Here is a 10,179-nt window from a genome sequence, read left to right on the forward strand (position 1 = left end):
CATATTACAATGGGGGTACATATAATCGTAAATAGTTACGAATAATTAGTAAGGAATGAACCAAAAATTAATTAGCGAACATCTAACAATTACTTCCTGAATTTCTCAAAATGGAGGATCAAAGTCATGCAGTGAGAACTAATGGAGCGGTAATGATGATGCATTAAGCATTGCCACAACAAAGGGCAACAGGCTGAGAGTTAATCAGGAATGATGCATTGAAAACACATCAAGCAAGTTACAGACGCTGGTTATTTAATGATGTAGCGGTCCATTTTTTTAAGTAACAATATCTAGTCCTTAATTTAGGGTTATCCAGGAAATAGGAGATGCTTTTATTAATGGGCAGATGTGATTTGTTGCTCATTCCTTACTGCTCAGAATTTTGTGAATCTCACTGTTAAGCGTTACTCTATTAATTTCTCCAAATCTGGTCAGATTCTGTGATGCTTTGTGTGCCAATGATACACGACAGGCTGTGCCTTTTTAATGCACGAGCAATCTTACATGGAAGACATTTTGATTCATCACAGCAGTAAAAGTGTAAATAATAAAAATTAATGATGCTTACTGGGACACTTGGATAGAACAGTGGCACCATTAGCGATATTGGAAACGCCTGTGCGTTTACTACTGTGACAAGTATAACGTCTTCTTTGAAAAACGCTTATGGTGATTGTTGTTCCCACAACTGTTTTAAAATGTGGCATCTCCCACAACAATATATGCTTTTAAAAATCAGACTCATTACATTTAAACGATATTGCTCATTTAATTCTTCCCTAGATTAAATGAAGTTAAAAGATAAGGTTCGATATTATATCTTTTTTTCTTATTGTCAACAAATCCCATAAAAAAAAAGTAGCTGAATGTCATACATTACTGTAAATCTTTTAAAACAGTCATCCTTGTCTGAAGAAGAGTTTGACGCTCGAAACGTCACTGCTCATATTCATATTCATGGGAGTATGGAGTGTGGATGCTATTTTTTTCCATCTCTTGCAAGTTATTCTGTCCAGCATTGATTGCCTGGATGTGCCTGCTTTTGTAAAAATATATTTTGTGAATCTTTTAAAAATAGCCCACAAACATATCGTTTTTTTCTTTTTAAAAGGCTCATTCTTTTCCAAACTTTAGTTCTCAGCAAAGGTTGTTGACATAAAAAATTAGGCATTTGTTGGGACTACTTTGATCTGCAGTTTTGGCAGTCTAGTTGGTATTTAAATCAGCAGTACAATGAATTGCCTTGCAGTAGTGCCCGTCTTGATTTTAATGAATGAACATCACTGTTAAGGTGTGGCTCATTGATCTGTTAAAAGTTTAGAGTTTTACGGCACAGACATTCTAGGCTTTGGCTACACAGATCACTTCATTGTTGGTTTTTTTTTTTTTTCTGTTGGATTAAGAGAAATATAGAAGATTACCATACTTGTCGTTTGAGTGTCAGTCCTCCACCAACAGATGTCACTGTTGCTTAATGAGGGGAAGTGGTCTCATCTTTGGTGTTCAAAATAACACAGAAAAAAATCATCAACACCTGACAACGTTTTTTAAAAGAACTCCGGTAATTCGTTTCAACACTTATATCATTTTACTCTATAAAACCAATGAACCCTCCCCACTTATTTTTCCTGTTTGAGTCCTGCTGAGACATGTCACCAGAGCTCAAACCTAAATGCGTAGCTGTGATAAACAGCCACCCACGTGAGCGTGAAGATGGTAACGTTGTGAATAAACACTACTTTGACTTCTCATGGAGTGCACTCATAATCTTGGGAAATCCATTTATAAAGCTGTGTCTGAGGTTAAATCAATAGTATTGGATTTCCATCCGCACATGTGTGAAAGACCAGAGTACTGACGCTGTGTTTAGTCAACATGGAACAGACTGCCAGTGTTTGGTGCATGCAAACAGAAGCTGATACCTGCGAAGCTTTTTCAGGATTTCCCCCCCTGTAGTTACCATGTTATGACTTTTTTGTACACTCATAAAATCAATATTCCACTCCAGGATATAGTTGAATTGCTCATCAAGTGTGTTTCCTAATATTGAATATCATCCTATGGCCTGAAAATACTTAAATTGGCATTGCCACGGTGTCCCTTCCTTCCCTCCTCCCTCCTGCCCCTCAAGGTGACTCCTCCATCTGCACCCTCTCTGGTTTTGCCAACCCTCATCTCTGCAGTTACCACGATACAGATTCCCTCTTCTTTCTGAGAGCTGTCACCGTCTCACCGGTTTGGTTAGTTGTCCTGGAGCGATGCACATCAATCAAAGATACGCACTGCTGCTTTGTTCCCGGGTTTGTGTGTGTGAGCGAGAAAGGGGCACGTGGGTCATCAAAGTCGGCTATTTCTACTCTTATTTTAATGAAAATACCATCTGAACGGATATATTGTTTCCCCATTTCTGTTGCACACACACACAAGTGTTTTTTTCCCATTAATATTTGTCTGTCTTAGTGATGAGGTGTCTCTTTGAAATGGCTTCATTTCACTGCACAGCACCCCCATTTTAATTACCCTCTTCTTCACCCCTTCTCACGTCGTTCAAAGTGGAGGAGAAGAAGAAGAAGGGGGAAGGAAAATAAAGGGGAGACTGAGGGGAGAATGTAAAATAAATGTAAGGGTGGGGATGGGTTGTGAGTGAACGGGTGGCTGCTTTGGATGGAGAGATAGAAGAAGCAGTGAAGGGGAGATTCAAGCCAGCCCTATTTTTTAACAACTATGCATTTAAAAAAACTGTTTATACACTCTTTCTTTCACCAATCAACATGACCAGTACTTGTGCTGGCTTCAAGCACTCCAGATCCATGCATCACTCAGCACTGGCCATGTTTACACTTTGCAGCAGGGTATGGGCGTGTTACTCCTTGGTGGTGTTGGTGCCTGTACACTGCTGACAAGCTTTTATGTTGACCTAACACGCACAGAAACACACAGGCTCAGACGCTTTCGCCGGGGAGTGTTGAGGCTGTCGCGCCATCACTTACTTGTTTGGTGAAGGGTTGAGCCACTACAACGCAATTACACATTCATTTCACCCACACAGCCAGCCAGAGACTCCCCTCCCCCTCAAGCTCCCAGTCTCCTCCCTGCTTTGCTCTGCTCTGCTCTCTCTTACCCCCCTCCCACCCTTAATGTTTCTGCAATACCAACCCTCACCCACCATCTCTACCTGATACGGCTCAAATACACCTTTAACCCCCTCTCTTCACACTTTCTATCAGCGGCGAGGCTCAGGGAAATACACAAAGGACAGAAGCACAGCCGAAGCGAGAGTGGGGAGGTGGAGGCCAAAGGGGTGAAGATGATAGGCGAGAAAAACAGCATGAAGTAGTATGAAATGTGAGGGAAAGACTGAGGGAGAGTAGAGTGGGAGGGAGGTAAGCTTTACTGGATGGAGAACAGGGGGGTGAGTGTAGGGACTGGCTAATGATGTATTGATTTTGATGAGCCTCGAGCAAATAAATAGGAGTACGTGGGAGGAGGAGAGCCACAGCTGCAGATGTCTTGAAACACCTGGATGGGATACGTTTTGTTTATTCCATGTTCATAGTGATGGAAAAAAATGGGCCGGTTTGGGAAACATCTGAAAGCATGGGTGAGAGCTGAGAGCATGGCTTATGCGTGTTTGCACAAACAAAACATTTATATTTCAATGTTCTCTTGCAGCACTTTAGCTATTTGGACATTTTAATTGTTTTTTATGCTAGAAATATGATAGCTCAGCTGTAATCCAGAGCTCTGAGCTGGACCAGAATTATATCAAAGCTTCTGGCTATTAGAGCAGGCATTTAGACAGCGGACAGCCATTGGGGATCACATTAGGTGAGATCACTAAGGGGGGAGAGGGAGGGATGGAGTGGAATTAATGGGATTTTGTACAATTTCTCCTCATAATGCATCAAGGTGTGTGTGTGTGTGTGTGTGTGTGTGTGTGTGTGTGTGTGTGTGTGTGTGTGTGTGTGTGTGTCCATGCACAAGTGTCCTTGTGGGCAAAAAGGTGAAAGATATTGATCATTAAATACATTGCTGGTAGAATGATATAGTCGTTATTGATCCGAAGAGTCAGTGAGATTCATGTTCAAGCATCATGGTAGGAAAATGGCCTGTTCAACAACCTGGAATCTCACAGCTGGAGTTTCCACCCACCCGGCAGGATTGCAGATTTAAACCCTGGTGTATTAATTTGATCAATTAATTTAATTCTCACTGAGCTTTTATGAATCTAATATTCTCCGTGGCTGATGCCAGTGTGCCAGCCACCTTCCTGTTGTGTTCATGCGATGCTGGGTTTCTATCCATGCTGTTAAATGTGAATTGGTGTGTATTGTGCAGGCTGAAACGAGGTGTAGGAGATGGAGACTTGTGCTCTCTACATTAGCACTCAAATTAATTAGGCCACTCTCACTAAGCCTTCCTCCTCCTGGTACCATGGTAATCACCTTTCTCCGTTGCCGCCCACTGCACTTGTTTTGTGATTTCCTTTGTTTCTTAACCTTTACCTCTTCTCCTCCACCAGCTTCGTCTCATGCTCTCTTCAACCTCACTTCACTCCCTCTTCTGTTTCCAAACTGCAGGTGTCTCTCATTTTCTTTTCTTTTCTCGTCTCTTTCTCTTTTATTGCAGAAATGCCTCAAGCAGCTCTCAGCAGGCTTCCCTATTAAAAGGTAGTCCAGTAGCCAATTATATGCTTGGTAATCTCTTTGGTCTCAGCCTCGCATTTATTCTTTCTTTACAGGTGAGATGATGTTGGTCAAAGCCAATCCCTCGCCTCCCTCCCTCCTTTACCCCTTACATCCCCTTTATCGCCCTCTGCTCCTCTTCCCGGCTCATCCCTGCTCCGTGTTTAGTCTGTTGTGACACAGGAGCAGAGCGGGATGAGAACTGGGAATAGAGGGTATATAGCTGCGATGACTGCCGATTGAAGAACAGTGATGGGTTGACATTTGGGAATAAAGCCCTTCCCCGTCCCTGCCTCATCTCCCCGTCTGTCATGAAAAGCCATTAATTTGTGTAAGAGGACTTACATGTCCCACATGCCAGTCAGCCTCTTATGAAAGACAGATAATTTAATTCTTTATACTGTTCAACAACTCTCAAGTGTGTCGGCTTGTTTCTGTGTCTCTTCGCTCCCCTTTCATAAAAAATAATCTGTGCTATTTACATGGTGTTACAACATCTCCCTTTTTCTTTTCTTTTCTCGCTGGAGCTCTCTTTAAAAAAATGGTGCTCAAAGTCAAAATCTTCACGGCATGATTTCTACTTTCTTACATTATTATCGAAGCTTAATTTATTCAGGAAGTGTTCTTGAGATCCAGATCTTTTTTTTTTGCAAAAGGGCCCGGAGAACAAATTATCACAGCAAGATGACTCAGTCACACAAATACAATCATCACATACACACACACACACACACACACACCGATGAATACAATAACAGATATTATTAAAATAATCAGAACATGATCTCTATAACTTCCATTTGTTTTGTAGTTCATTCCTGTTTAATACTGTAGTGCCGGGAACAAGTTCAAAGTTTGTACGAGAAACCTTTCACCTATTCTGTGATCTGAAGTCGTGGTTGTTTACTTTGAATCTGTGCAATTTATATCAGATAATATTATAGTTCTCAATATAGCTCAAATATAGGCCTCACTTGTGCAATAGCTATCTTGAGTAATGAAACAAGTGACACTGTGGTAAATGGTTTGCTGTATAATGTTATCAAGGGAGTAATCTGTTGCAAGAATCCAATCGAATGTTTTCGTTTTTGAGTGAGTAAATGTTTAACGTGGGTTTTGCAGGAAAACATACAATCTAACCAAATTCTTAACGACTCATAACACTAGATTAGATTCAAATGAATTGACTATCGGACAAACACAGTGACATATAGAGAGACTTGGTTTGAAGTTCAGTACATCGCCATGCACAGTTGGAATTTGTATTATTTATGTATATAATGAATAGCAGGGGAGCTACTATTACTCCTTGTGGGACACCTTTATCAACCATGTTGTAACTTTATTTGAAACCAACAGCAACAGCAGTTTGAAAAAAACCAATTTACTTTACTCTTAATTGACCATCCACTTGATGCATATCAGTGTTGACTCCTGTCTTGAGTCTATTTCCTCTTAGCAAGTCCATCTTTAGTCTGACCAAAGTATTCTCCACTACACTTAGACACAGTTACCGATCGTAGAGACTCCTCAGTCCACACACTGGCTTCCTTTCCTTCATCTATCCGTCTCTCCACAGTTTAAGTCCCCATCTCATGCCGTCTCAGTGCAGCTTAGACGTGGCTGGCCCTCATTGTTTTCCTCTATGAAATAGCTTTCACACACAGAGACTTCTCCAGAATGTGAATGGAGCTGCTGCTGCTGCTGCTGCTGCTGCTGCTGCTAACCCTTACTATGATATGGCAGTCACGTCGCATGCACACAGACGTAAGCATGCACGTATACATATATGCAAAGAAACCCCAAATATGGTTCTTGCAGCAGTGTATTATGAACTGGCAGTCTTTTCCACAGAGCAGTAAATAAATAATGAGAACACTGTTAAAATTCTGCCAGTATTCCACGGCTCTGCTGCTATCAGCCCTGTGCCTCCATGCTCTGCTTCTCTCCAAAGAAAAGAAAGGTCTTGTCTGAAAGACAGATGCCGTTCTTTAAAAAAACAACGTAGTTTGATTCCTTTTGCTTTCATCTCCCCATTGTTCTTTCCTCCTCCTTTCCCCTTTTTACTCCCCCTTTATAAATGTAGGTCTTGCTATTTCTCTTTTACTCATGAATACATAATAATTTCAATTAACATTTTTACGAGACCGAAGCTTCCCCTCTTGTGCATGTTGGTGCCGCACAACTGACAGAACATGACACATTGTCTCGTGGAATATTACAGGACAAAAGAATGTCTTTCAGCTTTTGCTCTGCATTTGTGTTCATGACTCATGTAGGGAGGTATGCTAATGTGAGACCAAAGGTAGAGTTCAGTGGAGAAATAGAAGGGCAGCATATTCAGGCTACTGGCTCTTTGGCCAGGTTCGTACAAGATGGAAGTGCAAGAATCAGTAGTAGATAATGTGAGATGACAAGTGCTGGTATTTAAGCTGGGAACAGATACATTGTACATGAGCTGTACAAGGCGGACCTGTCCGTTTAAATGGGATGCCCTCTACTTTTCTGTGTTGCGGAGCGGGCAGTTGATCTTTCAAAGTATTTCCACATAACACACTGACCTTTTGTGTTGGGGATGAAGATCTAAAGTGGACAGATCGGGGCCGAGTGATGCACGAGTGCAACAGATAACAACACAAGAGCGATGTCGTCCTGGGTGTGTTTGTGTGAGTAGGTGTAAACAGTTTGTGGTGTGCATTCAGTATTAGTGGCTTTGCGGGATTCGGAGAGCTAAATCATATGCGTAAGCCTGTTGAACTAAAAGCCAACATGAATTTCAAACGTCCACTATCACCACACAGGAGGTTAAAAATGTGTGCATGAGAGAGAGAGCGGCATAATAAGTGCTACGGCACTGCATGCTTGCAGAAGTTTTCTTCATTTCTTGGCAGCTGATAAATTACTCTCTGATATATATAGCTCAAGCACACGAAGATGGAATAAAAGCGAACTGACGGGTAGAAAATAACAGTATCCCCTAGAAAGGTCAACCCTGAGTGTGGTTGCTTACTGTGGATAAAATTGGTTCAGCATGTTGGTATCAATGACTCAAATCCTTTCTGCCCTGTGGACTACATCTTCTGCAGCCCAGAGGTCTTTGATAGTGGCACTGCAGTAAATGTGCCAGTAAAGCCTTTTTTAAATTGAAAATTAGCAAAGAGTGGTGCGCAGATTGTGTGTAGTTTCACTGGGAGAACAGAGGAATTTTTGCTCACAAATATCACAATCCCCCACCTAATCCTCAGAGGGTCATTGTGATTACTGCAGAAAACCGTTGTTCCACTACATCCCAGCTCCTTCGCTGCTCTCCCACACAGTCATTTGCATTTTCTCTCTTGGCTCTCTTCCATATCTTTCAATGTATCTTGTCACACCTGTTATTCACTTGTTTTCCCTCTTTCCCCAGTATTTCTCTACCCTCCTTCTTTGTGCAAGCGCCGAACCTCATCTAAATGCACAGCCAGTCACAAGCTCCCTACCTGCTTTGGGCATTTCCACTGGTATGAATAGGTGCAATCATCCTTTTCTTTCTAATGCTCTCTCATATGAACTCAAGGTGACATAGAATTGCTTACATGCCTGGGACGGATTAACCCATTTCCTGTTTGTCTGCATATCTTGATGCATGCAAACCTTGATATTTCATTCACTTTTATGTGGCTTTGGTTATCTAGTCCTGTCCTGCTCAAACAGTATGCATAGGCTTTCCAGTGCTCGCTCTCTTGCCTGCAGACAAGCAGAGAGAGGCAGGGGAGAAGAGAGAGTAAGGAGGAGGGAGAGGGTAGCAAATGAGGTGTGGGTAAGAATTATGGGGGACTTGAAAAGAGAGCAGTAGCCCAGCCCTGGAAACGGAGAGAAAGGCGGTGAGGGAGAGAGAGAGAAAGAGAGAGAGAGAGAGACGGGAAGAGAGCGAGGAATTATACAGTGTAAATTCCATGCGAATTCAGCTTTAGTGCAGTGTCCAGATCAGCAGGCGCCTTCACAGCTGGGGAACAACCGCCTTTTGTGTCCCCCCCCACCTCCCAGCACTGCATTGGGGGAGTGCACTTACCGTCGCACCCAAGGGGAGAAGCCAAGAAGTATCCTCCAATCAGCCGTTAGTGATTTCTCTCATCTTGTGGGGCTGCTGGTGGTGATTTATCACTGACCTGAGACAAGCGCTGTACTCTGCTCAACACCCTAACCACCTGGAATACTCCACCATGGTTTCTATGTCTTTTCTGAAACACAAATACCCTCCTGTGGATATTTCAAATAGAGTGACCAGAGGACAAAGGGAGGATTAACATGGACTTACTGACTGCCGTTCTTTTCCTGCTTGCGGACTGAAGATAACTTTTATGGGTGCATTTGTGCCACATGAGGACATCATTTCAAACTCAATGTTTTTTTAGAAGAATATAGGCATTTTTCTAATTCATCTGTCGTATTTATACAATATTTTATTCTGAAAGCATGGCAAGCAGAGGGTGATTGTCGGCAGTCCACAACAATAATCATGTAGGATTGATACGCCGGTAGATAGAGGTATATGGAGAGAGGGGGTGGCAGTTGGAGCACACCTGCCTGCTGAGCACGTCTGACACCTCGCTGTAGCTTGATTAGCATCTGCTCTCCTGACTACCAGGCTGTCGCTTCCCCAAGTGACTGCGCTTCCCTGTGTGCTGGTGTGTGTATACCAGTATGCACGTGTGAGGGAGTGTGAATTGGTTGGTTTAAATTAGGGGCAGACTGTGGGATTATACTGCTTTTTGAAAGGATACAGGTGTAGTGGAGGCTTGAATGAGGATTAGCAGCTCTCACACCTTGTCGCCGGCAGCACGCCGGCAATGGACCTTTGAAACAAGACTTAAGTCTCACTGGAGGATTAAAGATAAAGGTTTATCCAACATGATGGGACCCGGAGGGCAAGAAAGGGGACAGGAAGACATTTGAGAAAGTTATATTGAGATTCTGTTACCCTTCTAATTCCGGTTATCCCTGACTGAGGCTAATCTGATTGTAGGAGCTAGTCAAGTGCAATTTAAATATTGTAGCATGAGATAATGCGTTTGTATTTCCGCAGGCTGATAAAAATGACCTGCCTAAATAAATGAAATCATTGGATGTGTCAAACATTGATGGCACTTGTGATAAACAATCTTTATCACCTTGCAAGCACACAATCCAATTAATCCACGAGTTGGTTTGATATTGATTTCTCTGCACAGTCAGGACAGAGATCGAGTCTCATCTCTGCTTAAGAGGTCACTAATTTAATTATAATCCATCATTCAGATCTCACCCTAGAGCAGTCTGCCAGGGTGCTGAGCGTGCTGTAGTGTAGAGAATCAATGGTCCAATACTTGTCATGATATCTGACAACAGATCAGATAAACGCCATGTGTTTCCGCTGCAATCTACTATAACGCTCTTGCAGTTCCATGCATGTCTTGTATTATTCGGAGAGGCAGTATGAAAATTACTTTTCCGTTGATGGCAGTTCTGCTGA

The sequence above is a fragment of the Taurulus bubalis genome (genome assembly GCF_910589615.1).
Source record: "Taurulus bubalis genome assembly, chromosome: 11".
In the NCBI taxonomy this organism is placed as follows: domain Eukaryota; kingdom Metazoa; phylum Chordata; class Actinopteri; order Perciformes; family Cottidae; genus Taurulus; species Taurulus bubalis.